Here is a 15,892-nt window from a genome sequence, read left to right as displayed (position 1 = left end):
AAAATGACCTTTCTTTTAGAAGTTAGTCCTAGTTCGACACCTAGTTTGATCACTAGTTTGACACCATCTGTATTTTGGATGACCTGGTTTACTAGCCAGCCTGTTAGCCTCCATGACTAACTGTGTTAGCAAGTGATTATAAAGGAGTAAATTAATTAGTTGATGTATTTTCCTTTCTACTAACAAGGCTGCACATTTTAAAATGTTTTATGGCTATTGGGGCTTCCCTGGGGGCTCAGATGGTAAAGAATCCACCTGCAGTGTGGGAGACCTGGGTTCGAACCCTGGGTTGGGATGATACCCTGGAGGAGGGCATGGCAATCCATACCAGTATTCTTGCTTGGAGAATCCCCATAGACAGAGCAGTCTGGTGGGTTACAGTCCATGGGGTCGCAAAGAGTCAGACACTATTGAGCAACTAAGCATAGCACAGCATTGGCATTTTGAATTTTCTTTTCTGTGGATTTCTTTTGTAATATTAGTTATTATTTTACTATTTTAAACAATTTTAAAGGTTATTTTCCATTCACAGTTATTACAAAATATTAGCTATATTCCCTGTGATGTACAACATATCCTTGAGCCTAACTTACATCCAGTAGCTTGTACCTGCCTCTTCCCCATCCCTATATTGCCCCTAACACACACTGGTAATCACTAGCTTGTTCTCTGTATCTGTCAGTCTGCTTATTTTTTGTTATATTCACTAGTCAAGGCTATGGTTTTGCCAGTGGTCGTATATGGATGTGAGAGTTGGACTGCGAAGAAAGCTGAGCACCTAAGAATTGATGCTTTTGAAGTGTGGTGTTGGAGAAGACTCTTGAGAGTCCCTTGGACTGCAAGGAGATCCAACCAGTACATCCTAAAGGAAGCCAGTCCTGAATATTCATTGGAAGGACTGATGCTGAAGCTGAAACTCCAATACTTTGGCCACCTGATGCGAAGAACTGACTCCTTGGAGGAGGGAGGAGAAGGGGACAGCAGAGGATGAGATGGCTGGATGGCATCACCAACTCAATGGACATGAGTTTGAGTAAGCTCCAGGAGGGAGTTGCTGATGGACAGGGAGGCCTGGCGCGCTGCAGTTCATGGGGTCGCAAAAGGTCAGACACGACTGAGAAACTGAACTGAACTGACTGATTCACCATTGTGTTGATTTTTGGTTCCACATATAATTATTTGCCTATAGAACAATATACAAATATATATCTTTCTCTGTCTGACTTATTTCACTAAGTATAATGCCCTTGAAGTTCATCTATGTTGGGGCAAATGGCAAATTCCATTATTTTTTATGGGTGGGTAACATTCATACACACACACACACACACACACACACACATAGCACATCTTTATCCACTTATCTGTTGATGGACACTTAGGGTGTTTCCATATCTTGGCAATTTTAAAAAATGATGCAGTGAACATTGGGCTGAATGTATCTTTTCAAATTATTATTATTATTATTATTTTGTATTTTTCACATATATATCCAGGAGTGGAATTGCTGGGTCATACCGTAGTTTTATTTTTAGATTTTTGAGAAATCTCCATACTGCTTTCTACAGTGGCCACACCAATTTACATTCCCACCAACATTGTGCCAGTGTACAAGGGTTTCCTTTTCCCTTCATCCTCGCCAGCATTTATTTGTATTCTTTTAGATGGTAGCCATTCTGACAGTTGTGATGTGGTATCTCACTGTGGTTTGCCTTGCATTTCCCTAAGCATTAGTGATATTGACCATCTTTCACATGCCTGTTGGCCATCTGCATTTCCTCCTGGAAAAGTGTCTACTCAGTTCTTCTGCCCATTTTTAAATTGGGGCTGTTTGTTTTTTTGATGTTGAGTTGCAGGAACCATTTATATATGTTGGATATTAATCCCATATCAGTCATATCATTTGCAAGTATTTTTCTCCTGCTCAGTAGATTGTCTTTTTATCTTGTCAATGGTTTCCTTTGCTGTGCAAATGCTTTTAAGTTTAATTAGGTCCCATTTGTTTATGTTTGCTTTACTTTAGGAGATGAATCCAAAAAAAAGAAATCTTGCTGCAATTTATGTCAAGGAGTGTTCTGCCTATATTTTCCTCTAGGAGTTTGATAGTATCTGGTCTTATATTTAGATCTTTAATCCATTTTGAGTTTATTTTTGTATATGGTGTGAGACAGTAAGTGATGCTGGGAAAACCGACAACTATATGTAAAAGAATGAAATTAGAACGTTTTCTGACACCATATACAAAGCTAAACTTCTGTATTTTTTTGTTCATGTCCTTTGCCAATTCATCTCTTGCTTTTTTTTAAATATGTTTGTAGAAAAATATTCTTAATATTCTGGAAATGAATCCCTTGTTGACTATGCAATATTGATTTCCTCATTCCTGAACTCTTCATTATTTTTATGGGGCAGACTTGAATGTGCAAGCAGCCTTGGAGAAGCACTGTAGTTCAGAGTTTCCCAGGCACAGACTGTGTTGGGCCATCACATTGAATCTGTAAAGCAATATGGTGGAGTGGCTGGGATTCAGCAACCCTGGTTTCTAGCTTCACCTTGACCCTTGATTAATCCAAGAATTCTCAGGGCTCTTTTGCTTCATCTGTGAAATCATAATATGAATGCCAACCTCTATGAAAAGCAAATAAGATACATAAAATCACCTTTGAAAATGCTGTGCAAATGCTAGCCATTATTACTAGCAGCAACTCAAACATGAGATTATCATATTAGTCTGCTTGAGGTGCCATAACAGAATATGATAGACTGGGTGGCTTAAACAATAGAAATGTATTTCCCCACAGTTCTGGAGGCTAGAAGTTCAAGGTCAGGTGCCGGAGTGGTTGGTTTCTGATGAGTAGTTTCTTTCTAGATGCCACCTTCTTGATGTGTCTTTCCATGGTGGAGAGTAAGCTCTGGGTCTCACCCTCTTCTCAAGAAGGGTCCAGCCCTATCAGATTAGGGCACTACCCTTGACTCCTTTTAGTCTTTATCACCTCCTCAAATCTCCAGACATGGTCACATCTGAGGTTAAGTTTTCAACATAAGGATTTGGGGGAGATACAATTCAGTCTATAGTAGTCATGGGACATTGATATCCACTCATATATTTCCAAAAGGATCTAAGTTTCCTAATCTTTCTACAGGGCTTGAAGACCTAGAGAGGAACACTACTAATTCTGTAGTTATCTCTGACTTGCTCTATTCAAAAGTATTATTGTTATCAAGCCAAAGGTTAATCATTTCTGAGACTCTCGTTCAGAAGGAACAAACTCTGATGGTTGGTATTTTTCCCATAAAGTAAACTTAAAACTGATAAGGTGAAGAGACTAGAGCAGTACCATGTACTAGAACTTTCTATGATATTAGAAATTGTCTATAAAATCTACACTGTCTAATACAGTAGCCACTAGACCCATAAATGATGGAAGAAGTGGGGGGGGGTGTAATTTTTATTGGAGTTTCGTTGATTTACAAAGTTGTGATAGTTACAGGTGTACAGCAAAGTGAGTCAGTTATACAAACACATCTATCTATTCTTTTTAAGACTTTTTTCCCATATAGGCCATTCATTATAGAGTATTGAGTAGAGTTCCCTGTGCTATACAGTAGGTCCTTATTAGTTGTCTGTTCGGTATATAGTAGTGTGTGTATGTCAATGCCAGTCTTCCAATTTATCCCTTCCCCTCATCCCCCCTGGTAACCATACGTTTGCTTTCTACATCAGTGCCTCTATTTCCATTTTGTAGATAAGCCATTTGCAACAAATGGGGGGAACTAGAGATTGTCATACCGAGTGAAGTAAGAGAAAGTAAAAACCAGAGCTTTGACTAGATGGACCTTTGTTGGCAAAGTAATGTCTCTGCTTTTTAATATGTTGGTCCTTCTAAGACCAACCTAGACAGCATATTAAAAAGCAGAGACATTCTTTGCCAACAAAGGTCCATCTAGTCAAAGCTCTGGTTTTTCCAGTATTCGTGTATGGATGTGAGAGTTCGACTTTAAAGCAAGCTGAGTGCTGAAGAATTGATGCTTTTGAACTATGGTGTTGGAGAAGACTCTTGAGAGTCCCGTGGACTGCAAGGAAATCCAACCAGTCCATCCTAAAGGAAATCAGTTCTGATATTCATTGGAAGAGCTGGTGCTGAAACTCCAATATTTTGGCCACCTGATGAGAAGAACTGACTCATTGGAAAAGACCCTGATGCTGGGAAAGATCGAGGGCAGGAGGAGAAGGGGCCAACAGAGGATGAGATGGTTGGATGGCATCACTGACTTGATGGACAGGAGTTTGAGCAAGCTCAAGGAGTTGGTGATGGACAGGGAAGCCTGGTATGCTGCGGTCCATGGGGTCGTAAAAAGTTGGACACGACTGAGCGACTGAACTGAACTGAAAAAGACAAGAGAAGCTCGAAGCTCACATGAAAATTCCAAACTGGGGGATGCATGTAAGTGTCAGAGAATGGCATAAATCAAGAGGGATGGGAAGGAAGGAAGGAAAAAACTCTGAGGGGAACAGGCCCATACAAAGTACAGCACCAGCACATGCTTCAAAGGTCAAGCATTTGGAAAAGATCAAGTTTTTACCTTTCCCATTTTTCTTTTACTTTCAGGAAATCTGAGAAATAACCCTTAACGATAGAGGGTTTCCAGATTTATGATGGAGAGGCCCCCTTGGCAACCAGGCTGAACTAAAATTCAGCACGCCTGAAATGAGAAGAGAAAAAAGCATCTACTTGTTCCTTCAAAAGGTTTCAGCTTATAAAATGATTTTCCCAGGGTCCCAAATAGAAGTAGTTCACAGAGGGAGATTGGGGAGCACAGACAATTCAATTACCAGCCAGGCTGTGAGATCTGCCATGTTAGGCCCATCTCTTATTAGGGAACGTCAACAAATTCAAGATCCCAGAGCATCTAAAACTAAGAGAAATCGTCCAATAAGGAAGGTCCCCTAGGCTGGTCAATAAGCAAGAGAACAGTAACACAGATTTATGAAGGCCATGATTGTGAATTATTTATCAAAACAGAAGATTAGACAGCTCCAAATCTGAGCTGGAAACACAGGTTTGAAAATTCCAGCTAACTCACACAGTTTAGAATCTCAAACACTGGGACTTTTCTGGTAACTCAGGGGTTAAGAGTCCAACCTTCCAGTGCGCAGGAGATCGTTTCCCTGGTCGAGAAAGTAAGATCCCACACGCCACGGGTAACTAAGCGCCCTAGCTACTGAGCCCACAACTACTGAGACAAGTCCAAGTGATGTAATGAAGACCTAAAAAAAGAAAGAGAAAGAAATCTCGAAAGCTACTTCTCTAAACTCAGAACCCAAACTCTCAACCATCATCTCACGACTTTGGCCCCCTCCCTGCCTCACACACTCTCAGATGCATTTACTGTGTTTGTGATTTAGCCAGTGCCTTTGTGTGCCTGACAACATAGGCGTTCAAATGATTAGAACCATCTATTGTGCTCAAATCAATAGGCTGAACCCACACTTACTTTTTAGCTCAGAAAAGGTTTTCCATTTTTCCCCGTTAATGGCCTTTAACATCTGCGCCAGGAACCATCAAGCCAGGATAAAATGTCCCTGAGTTGGAGCAGAGGGGTGAGACAGGAGCCATGGGGCCCAGACACCTTCATACACCTCGCCAGAATCTTAAAAGTGTGGAGTCTCCTGAGGAAACCACATCCCCCAAGTCCCCACTCCCTAGTGAAGCCACTCACTCACTCCCTCCTTCACTGTGCCCTCTCTGCCCTTGCCCCAAATCTCATGTATCCTTGTGGTCCTCCAAGGTGATGTCAGGATCCAGGTTTCCATGGTGATACAATCTGGACTCCCATAAGACAGCCACAAAGCCAGGAGGAGTCCCAGTGCCTTTGTAAAAATTGTAACATTATTATTCACTCTGTGGACTCAGTTGCTCTTATTATTCTTTACAATGGGCTTCCCTGGTGGCTCAGTGGTAAAGAATCTGCCTGCCAATGCCTGCTAATGCAGAAGACACGGATTCGATCTCTGGGTTGGGAAGATAACCTGGAGAAGGAAATGGCAACCCACACCAGTATTCTTGCCTGAGAAATCCCATGGACAGAGGAGCCTGATGGGCTACAGTCCTTGGGTTGCAGATTCAGACTTGACTGAGTGACTGAACAACATTCTTTACAATACATGCTGATTCTCCTGTCTAAGAATCAGAATAACAGCCAAGTCTGCACAGCGATCTGCAGATCGCTAAACTTTACATTTAGTTGGAAATGGGTTCTAGGGTCACCCCACACAGCCCCATCTTGGCCTTGAGAACATCCCCAAACCTCCCCCAGCCTCTCCTTTCACCCATACTGTGGGGGATCATAATCGTAACAGACCTACGGTTACTAGGGTACCTGAAAGAGAATTCTCCTGGAAGGACCACCACAGGCCCAAGTGGTCCTGACTCTGATTCCCTGGTTCTGTTAAAACTTACAGCAGCGTGAAGTAAGGTCCTGTTTTTCTCACCTGCTCATCTCTCACCTAGTCTCAGGAACAACAGATCATAATAAGTTTAACACTATCCATGGTGGCACTGGGGCATGTCTTGCACCTATAAATTTGAAAAAAGAAAATGAAAAAAAAAAAAAAAACAAGTCTCACTTGGGCTGTTACACTGAACAGGCAGAGAGGAGCCTGGGGATATAGCCTCTCCACCAAGTCCAGTCTGGAAGCCTCTGCATCGCTCCAGATGCCCTCACTAACTGGATTTTCCAATGACAACATGGGCCCCTTGGAATGTCTAGCTTTGGCTTTGTGGGGCCCAAGACTTTTCTTGGGTCACACTGATGCCTCAGCTCATCTGTGAAATCCAAGGTGTCCCACCTGACCCACAAAGTTGCACACCCATGCACCTCCTGTTTTGCCCTTTTTATTTTGTTGATCTCCGGGCACTAGGTGAGGTGGGTAGATGGAGTGGATGGGAAGTAGGAGTGACTTGGTCTTACTTTTTAAGATCATGTCCCAGTGAAGCAGAACTGTTTTTTTGGAAAACTTGGCCCCTGTTGTCGCCACCTCCTGTTGATGCCGAATCCAGCCCCTGTACCCTGACAGAATTAAATCTCAGAGACAGAGTTCTGGGTGAAGCAGAAAAAAAATAGCTATATTGCTTTGCCAGGCAAAGGTGGCCACAGCAGACTAATGCCCCCAAAATTGTGTCCCAGGACTTCCCTGGTAGTGTCGGGGCTAAGACCACACTCCCAGTGCAAGGGGGCCTAGGTTCCACTCCTGGTCAGGGAACTAGATCCCACATGCCACAATTAAGAGTTCGCATGCCACAACTAGGACTTCCCTGGTAGCTCAGACAGTAAAGCGTCTGCCTGCAATGTGGGAGGCCCGGGTTCGATCCCTGAGTCGGGAAGATCTGGAGAAGGAAATGGCAACCCACTCCAGTATTCTTGCCTGGAAAATCCCATGGATGGAGGATCCTGGTAGGCTACAGTCCATGGGGTTGAAAAGAGTCGGACATGACTGAGCGACTTCACTTTCATTTTCATGCCACAACTAAAGATCCTGCATGATGCAAATAAGACCCAGCGTTGGCAAATAAAATAAACATTAAAAAACAAAACAAAAAAAAAACAAAAAACCCCAAACTGTGTGTCCTGACCTGGAGGAAGTAGTGAGACGTTTTCTAGTAATGGCTCAAAGAGGAGGTTGTGATCTGCTCATGGACATTCTTCTGATTGGTTGGTGGTGAGGTCAGTGGGCGTGGTCATCATCAATCTGTTTTCAACTGGTCTGGGCTCTACCTGCTTATGGGCAGCATACCCTTAACTTCGCACACCTGGAGGGAGTTTCCCGCTATCTGCCAAACAGCATATCCCTTGAGGTGCAGGACCCTTCCCCAAGACTGTACTATTGTTTCTCTTGACTCTTCCTCCCCTTGTCTCTGCATCCCCTCCTTTCCCCTAATTAGCATCCGTTTGAACCTGTCCATTGGAATTCAGGGAGGCTCCTGGGGACTGAAGGAAGACTATTTCCTATAATCAAGACCTGGGGGACACTGGAAGTCCTCCAAGCAGGATGGCAAACCCCACCCCCCAAACGGGGTCCTGCTTGGTTTCACTATCACAAGCTTTGGCGTTTTAACCAATTGATGGTCAATGACTCGCTTCGTTACTTTTCCTGGAGGTTCCTGAGACCCTGCAGGAGCTTCCCCAATGGTTCAACAGTAAAGAATTCACCTGCGATGCAATGGGCAAGAGACAAGGGTTCCATCCCTGGGTCGGAAAGATTCCCTAGAGAAGAAAATGGCAACCCACTCTAGTATCCTTGCCTGGGAAATCCCAGTCCATGGGAGTCTCAAAAGAATCGGACTTGACTGGGCAACTAAACAACAACAACTTGAGACTCTGCAGGGCTTGAACATGCTAGAAATTCTCTGTGTCCACCTACTGGTCAGAATCAGGGAGAGACCCTCTGAAGGAGCTCTGCAAGGCAGGGCTAACACCCAGCGGCAGAAGGAAAGAGTCATGAAAACTTGCCTTGGAGTAAGAAGAAGAAAGAAAACCAGACAAAGACAAGTACTTTTAAAACAAAAGATGGTGCGTTTGAGGTAGAATTTTCTTATGAGTATCATCGCACAGGGGAGAGTTAGAAGAAATTCCACAAAGGCCTGAATGTTAAAGTATCAGAATCAAACGTTAAAAAAAAAATAAAAGACAGATACGGGAAAATCAAGTAACAAAATAATCATGGGTTTTAGAATAACTGAGTTGAATGTCTCCTTAGATTTTCTTCTTAATTGGATAAAAATTGGATGTATTACATAACTTTTATGTATTAATAACTTCACTTTTACGGAAGTCTGGCTACCAGCCATGATTCATGAGCCTATCCAAAGGGCCAGTGCACAGTCTCCCATGAAGACTCACCCCAGTCCTACATACCTACAGCCTGCAGGCAGGCTGCTCCCAATGACAAAGCTGCAAGTAGGAGTCAGAGCTATTTTTCCCCACGCATATGTTGATATGCAGCAAAGCGGACAGCCTCGCTCCGTGCAAGCTGTCCTGTTGAAGGCTCATTTCCTGTCAATCTTCCTTTTTTTTTTCCACAAAGCTTTAATTTTTTGCCACAGCACTTTCTACATTTTAGTTTCCTGCAAACCTCAGGAAATAGACTGAAATTAATATCGTCAGATGCTTCTAAAAGTGCTGGCTTGGCGGCACTGCAGAACGCTTTCAGATGCCATTTTGGGATTAAAATATACCAGTTATGCGCCCCCCCCCCCCCATTGTTTGCAGGAGAGATCTGGGAGAGGGATTGTGTCTGAGATTGGACCGAATTGAAATGCAGGTTTAAGGAAAACTGGGAACTGAGACGGCAGGTAAACCAACTGGAGGAGGAGCTGCAGAAACAAACCTGGCGGCAGATCACAGCGCCCCCTCCGCCTGGGCAGCGGAGGACAAAACCCCTCAGTCTTGTTTTCCTGGCAGATCTTTCAAGCTTCGACTAAGACATCCCTGCTCTAGGGCCTCCAGATCTGACTCCAGCAAGAAGCGTAAAGTGTCATAAGAAGAAAAAAGAGGTGGAGGGATGTATTATTAGCTCTGCCTTCCCAACCAACAATGATTGGGCAGAGGAAGCAACCTGTGCCTAGCTTTTCTCATGTCTCTAGCCCTGAGGAGCCCAGGCCGGGGGTCAGAAAGACTTAATGTTGAAGCCCCACTGTGCCCTGACTTTCAGCAGATCCCTCCTTTCCAGATCACAGCTTCTCTGTCAGTCCAACATGGAGAGATGAGTCTCCCCTCCCTCCCTGTACAAGGATGTCACAGTGATAAACTCCTAACAACTACGCAAACATACTTTGGGTTCTTGAGGGGGAGAGCATGACATGAAGCGAAGTTATTTTTATTGTTGTTGGCTTCTTCATCTAAGACTTCCTAAGAGTGTTACATGAGGCCACGCTATTGCAGCATCTCCAGAAATCTATGTGAAATCTTTGTGATGTTGAAGAATGCTCAGTCCTTTCACGCTCTTTGGATTCATTCACCTTTGGGATCTGTCAGCAGCAACTTCTCCATCGTCTACACCATGCAGCCTCCATCCAATCCATTAAGGAGACCTATGGATTGAATGGCCAACTCCTTTTCCTATATGTCCACACCCGGGATTCAAGTCCTCAGCATCTTCTCTGTCTCAAAACCAACAACCACATCTCTGATGTTTCTGCTTCCCATTCTCACTATTCAGCCAGCCTTCATATCACCTCCAGCCATCTTCCTAATATGTCACTCTAGCTAGGAAACCTCAGTGATCCTCCAGAGATCCTCTAAGAAAACCTGTATTTTATAAATGAGAACATCAGAAAGGCTAAGGAAATCACCTGGAGTCACCCTACCAGCCAGGGGTAGGGCTGGACTGAAATCCAGATTAGACCCCCAAATCCTAGGTGCAGACTATTGCTCATCGTGTTCTGAATACAGCTAGACTAGAAGCACAGCCCCTAATCCCAGGCCTACACTATTGCTTGTCAGCCTTTAGGGGTGCCTCCTAACCTGCAGAATAAACTCAAGCCCTGGACCACTCTATGCAGCTTCACAGAACAGAAATATGACTATAGAAGCTTAAAAACTGAGGTGTTTTTTTTTTTTTCCACAGAATGAGAAGGCAGGAGGAGTTTCAAAGCAGATGCTGCTGCCCCAGGAAGTCATCATGGATCCAATTTCCTTCTCATGCTCTCCTACACCTGGATCATTGCTTCATGGTCACAGGATGCCTGCTCCACCTCCAGGCCTCAAGTTCATGTTCTAGACAGGAAGGAGAGAGGTGCAAGGGCAAAAGGCATAGACCAGGTGAGTCCTTTTTCTTTTTTTAAAAAATTTAAAAAAATTTTTTACCATGGCATATGGCATGTGGGATTGTAGTTCCCCAACCAGAGATTGAACCCACGCCCTGTGCATTGGAAGGGCAGAGTCTTAACCACTGGACTGCCAGGGAAGTCCCAAGGTGAGTTCTTTTTGTCAATCATCCAGTGGTTTTCCCAGAAGCCTCATCTGGGAGGCATCTGTGTAGGTGATGAAGGTGTGAGTTAAGTCACATGATGTCCCTCTAGCTGCAAGGGAGCCGAAGAGGTTCACAGTTTTAAATGGACATAATGTCACGCTGAAAAAAAAATAGAGGTTCTATCAGTAAGGAGAAAGAGAAGCAGGAATATGGAGCACACAACTGGCAATCTCAGCCACATAGAGGTTAGTGTTGACCTTCACATGCCCTACAGGCCCACGCCAGCTGACTTTCCTATTCACACTTCCTCTTACCTCGGCCCCTCACTCCATGGCCCAGCCAACCCAGGACACCCTGTGCCCTTCCCAAGCATGATGGGGGGCGGGGGGCTTTCCTGCCTTGCTGCTTTTACACACCTGGTTGCCCACCACTTCTTTAAAACCCAGTTGGCATATCACTTCATTTTTCCTAATGCTCGCAGTCAAAATTAACCTCCAATTCTTCTATTCGCCAATAACATATTGTACTTATCTCTATTAAAGCACTAATCACATCCCACTCTGAAATACAATTTGCCAGGCACGTATCTGCCTCATTCAGCAGAATGTAAGCTTCGGAAGACCGAGGACCCTATCTTGTTTATCTCAATATCCAGTACGATGTTTAAAACACTGTATGTTCTACACTAAATGCCTAAGTGTTTAAAACTGGAATTATTATTTTTTTTTTCCTTTTGCATGCATGGCTAAGGATGGGTGAAAAGGAACACCTCATAAAGCTGTGTAAGTAAAGTTGTTGTGACCGCCCATCTCCCTAGCATATTCTGGTACTACTCTCTTTGGAGGCAGAAGGATAAATTCTGGAACTCTCTTCCAGCCAGTGGACTCTCTGACGGTGTTAACGCCCAAAGGATCAGTGACTGGTGGTTTGCTCTGCATCTTTCGAACTCTAAACACACTAGGGTGACTCACGTAACTGTTTCTTTGCCCTTTGGGTTTGAACCTGAACCTCACGAAACTCTGCCCTTGTTGGTCTCCAGGCCGAAGCCCCATCAGGCTGAAGTGATGGCTGTTCTCTGCACCCTCCTGGCCTCCATCACCACCACCAGGGTTTACTCCCCGACGTTCCCCACTAGGCTCTGTGCCCTGATGAGCTGACTCTGTGGGATTCAGACTCCTCCCCATTCTGGTTTTCAGTTACATTCGGCCACCAAGAATCACCAGAGATGAGAGTGCAGGAGGAGGGGTGGAAATAATTCTTCCGCTGCTCCCTTTCTGCTTCAGGGCTGGGCTGTGACACTGGTAGCATCCTGCCCTTCCAGCATTCACCTCCTGCCAGGGGGGCCCCGGGCCCCTGCATTCAGCTCACAAAGTTCCACTTACTCTGGTCCCTCATCTCTGCTTCAGGGCTGGGCTGGGGGTGGTAATGATCTTACCCGCTGTTCCACCTCCCTGCATGTCTCAAGATCACCTCTTATTGGGTTCTGGAACCCAGCCCAACCCTCTATACACAGTCTATGAAATTTCCTTCCACAACCCATCTGAGTGTATTTTATTTTATGCCAGGATACAGACTGGTGTGGCCGCCAAGGCCCTTGCTCCATGACCTGCATTAAAGTCTTCAACACGATAAGGACTATTCAGAATTTTGAACTGGCTCCATGAACACACCATCTATGACAGTCTCCAGAGAAGCCCAGCTAGCGTTTCCCTTGTTATCTGAGGACCGAGTGAACCTTCACTGAAGACCCGATGCCTATCTGTATCCACAACCGCATTACACTTGCCTGTTTCAGAATGAATCTCTTTCTCGGATACAAAAACGTTTGTCCTATCTGATGGGATGGCCTATATTTGGGGAGATGAGGGGAGGGGTGGGATAAGAGTCCAATGGATATTCAAGTCTCTAATTATGTGTAGAACCAAATAAGTTAAACAATGCTTCCCCCAAGACCTTCCTGTCCAGAACTGAAGGGTTTGAATGTCAAGAAAGTGATCAGACAGCGACACTCTGAACTCAGAATTAGCCCTTTTCTGCTTTGTGGGCACTGGATGTCTGATAAGATGGTAGCTTCCAAACTCAACACGGGCCTCCAAGAAACTCAAGCCTGCAGAGATCGAGCAGAGGCATTTAATTAGTCTCTTTCTTTCTCTCTCTCCTTTCTTCCTTATTTTCCTTATCCATCCCTCCCTCTCTCCTTCCCCCCTTCCTCGCCACTTCTTCCTTCCTTCCTTTCACTCTTTCTTTCCTTTTTCTTCTGAAAAGGGGCAGCAGTACCCTAAAAGAATATCACGAAACCACTGGTACGCTTTTGCACATAGAAAATGAATACACGTGGACTTGAGAGTAGTCAGTTCGAGGTCATGGCCGTCTTCTTCCCCGAGGCCAGCCAAACATCCTTTACATAAAAGTGTCGAGGGTTCCTCTTTGGTTCTCTTTCCCTTCCCTGTGTTTGGACCAGATTTAAAAACACCTGGAGACTCAGTGTAGCTCCTGTTTTCTCCTGCACCCTCACCTTTTCCCTTCTGCTCTTTTTACCTGACCACGACAGCAATTACAGCTTCCCTGGGAGGCTGGATCAGATAGGGATGAAAAAAGCAAGTCTTGCCTTGGAAAGCCGAAGACAAAAGGAAATGAATGCTTCAATTTCTGCTTCCTTCAGGCATATTAAAGCATACTATCACTGGGAAAAATCTCTGAGATATATTGTTAAATTCAAAGAAGATATAATTGCGGAATAATGTACATCATGTGTGATTCCATTTATGCATTTGTGCTCAGACTGCTTGCTCGTTTATATGTGTATAAACACATAGCGCAAGACTCCAACTGCTAACAGCAGTTACCTCTGGGAGTAGATTTGGGGCGAGGGTTGGTGAAGGAAGGTGTTCACACTTTATACGTTTCTAGAATATTTGGTTCTATAAAATGAGATTAACTTCCTTAGTTTTTGCTTACATAAGAAATATATGGATTCAATCACAAATAGTGAATTCTTTAACAATCTTTTTTAGGTCTTTTCTTTTCCGTCTGTGCTACCAGGAAGAACCAAATTACTTTTCTCTAAGTTTTAAAAATTGAGATTTCTTCACTTGAAATACATCCTCTGTCATTTCAGGGTGTCATTGTGCTTCCTGATCATGATTTAAAATAGGTTGTAATGAATCATCTTCCACATAAGTTTGACTAAGTCAAGTGAAAACGGTTCAAAGGAAATCAAAATTATGAATTAATCTCCTCCTCTATCACCACAATGATGCCTCTCCTACTGAGTTTTATTGCTTATGTTCTGGAAGGTGGAACATGGGAAGAGAATAAGGAACCGCTGGACATCAGGGACCCTGATTTAACTGGGACTCATGTCAGGTTTGAGTCCTAGCTCTTCCCACTCCATCTTGGGCCCATTGTAAGACTGCCCTGCCCATTCAGCCGACAGCAAACGCTCCCTTCTCAGAGTATCTGTATCTTCTAGCCACTTTCAGCTTCTCTCAAGAGCTTATACTGTTGTCCTATATGTCTCATGAACCATGACAGGCTCCTTGAGGACACAATGTAAATCTTTTTCATCTCTGCATTGCCAGAGCCTGTGCCTAGTGCCTGACACAAAGTAGCTGCTCAATAAATATATGTCACATGCACATCTGAATGAATGGATGACTGAATGGTTGGCTGAATCAAACCATGAGTCTTATTTCGTGTCTCCAAATGCACAGGAAGGTACTCGAGGACAGGAGCCTATGTCTTAAATCTTCTGAATCCCCTTAGAGTATCCTAAGAAAAATGAGCATCCAACAAGTATTTCTTGATTGACTTCCCCTATTTTATTTTTATGTATTTATTTGTTTGTATTTGGCTGAGCTGGGTCTCCATTGCAGCATGCAGACTTTCTCTAGAAGCATCGTCCAAGGCTTCTCTAGTTGCAGGGTATAGCCTCTAGGCTCACCAGCTCAGAAGTTGCAGTACACGGGCTTAGTTGCCCCCCCAGCATGTGCGAACTTAATTCCCCGACCAGGGATCAAACCCGAGTCCTCCTGCACTGGAAGGCAGATTCTCAACCACTGGACTACCAGGGAAGTACCCCATGTCTCCTATTTTCAAGGATAATCCCAAAAATAGTTACAGAGATTTATATCTTGATTTTTTTTTTTTTTGCCAGCCTATTGACAAGCTGGCAAAAAGAGGAGAAGAGATGTTTTCCTCTCATTTTGTAGATAATTCCAATGAGCCCCAGAAAGGTGAGACAGCTTGACAAATGAGGAGAATGGAAACGCACCTCCTGACCTTTCCAAGCTACTCTCTGAGACCCTTTCTGGCCCCCTCAAGAGCCCGGTGCTTTCTGACCATGGACTTCCCCTTCCCCGTCAGGGAGCATGCCAAAGCTCGGTAGACAGCCTATTGCCAGGTGCTCTCTGAATTTCAGGTAGTTAAAGTAGAAAGTTGCACTTCATAATTAGATGGTAATAGCATAATTATTTGAAGGTGCCTTATACTTACATCCCTCCTCCCCAGGCTCCTTTAGCTTCCTCAGCTGGGATCTTGGTTCTTGTCCCTTCCTGCCCTACATCAGAGCCGTGTCAGGCCACCATGGTTTACCAGGGATGGCTGTACCGTAATAAGGGAATCGCCTCCAGCCGATCCTCTCCAAAACTCAGAACTCATGGGCTCTCACTGCTACCACGTGGCAAACCCTACTTCAAATCACTTTGTACGCGGTGCCAGCTAAAAGAGATGGGAGGTTGAGAGAGTACTGGGAAGCCTCTTCAATATTTATCTCAACAAAAGTCATGACCTCAGTACACCCTGCTGAGGCTCTCACCTCACTAAGCAATTCTCTCCTTATTTTGTAACCCTCAGTCCCATGATAAACAGATTCCCTACTGGTAAGCCTTGAAAGACAAGAAAAATCACCATCATCTCCTC

The 15,892-nt window shown here is 44.2% G+C and overlaps 2 long non-coding RNA genes across 3 annotated transcripts in view; one reads left to right on the top strand and one right to left on the bottom strand.

Annotated features, from left to right (window-relative positions):
- The window catches only part of LOC110149967 (uncharacterized), a 75,353-nt gene that overhangs the window by 49,117 nt on the left and 10,344 nt on the right, over positions 1–15,892 (bottom strand). The gene's annotated exons all lie outside the window — the stretch shown is intronic.
- Positions 10,633–13,022, top strand: LOC110149968 (uncharacterized). The gene is made up of 3 exons (XR_011484212.1): positions 10,633–10,821; positions 11,723–11,754; positions 12,538–13,022. It is a non-coding gene; the product is annotated as an uncharacterized lncRNA (long non-coding RNA).

The sequence above is a fragment of the Odocoileus virginianus genome, chromosome 28, assembly GCF_023699985.2.
Source record: "Odocoileus virginianus isolate 20LAN1187 ecotype Illinois chromosome 28, Ovbor_1.2, whole genome shotgun sequence".
NCBI lineage: Eukaryota > Metazoa > Chordata > Mammalia > Artiodactyla > Cervidae > Odocoileus > Odocoileus virginianus.
Note: the sequence above shows the minus strand (reverse complement) of the source record. Positions and strands in the feature narration are given on the sequence as shown.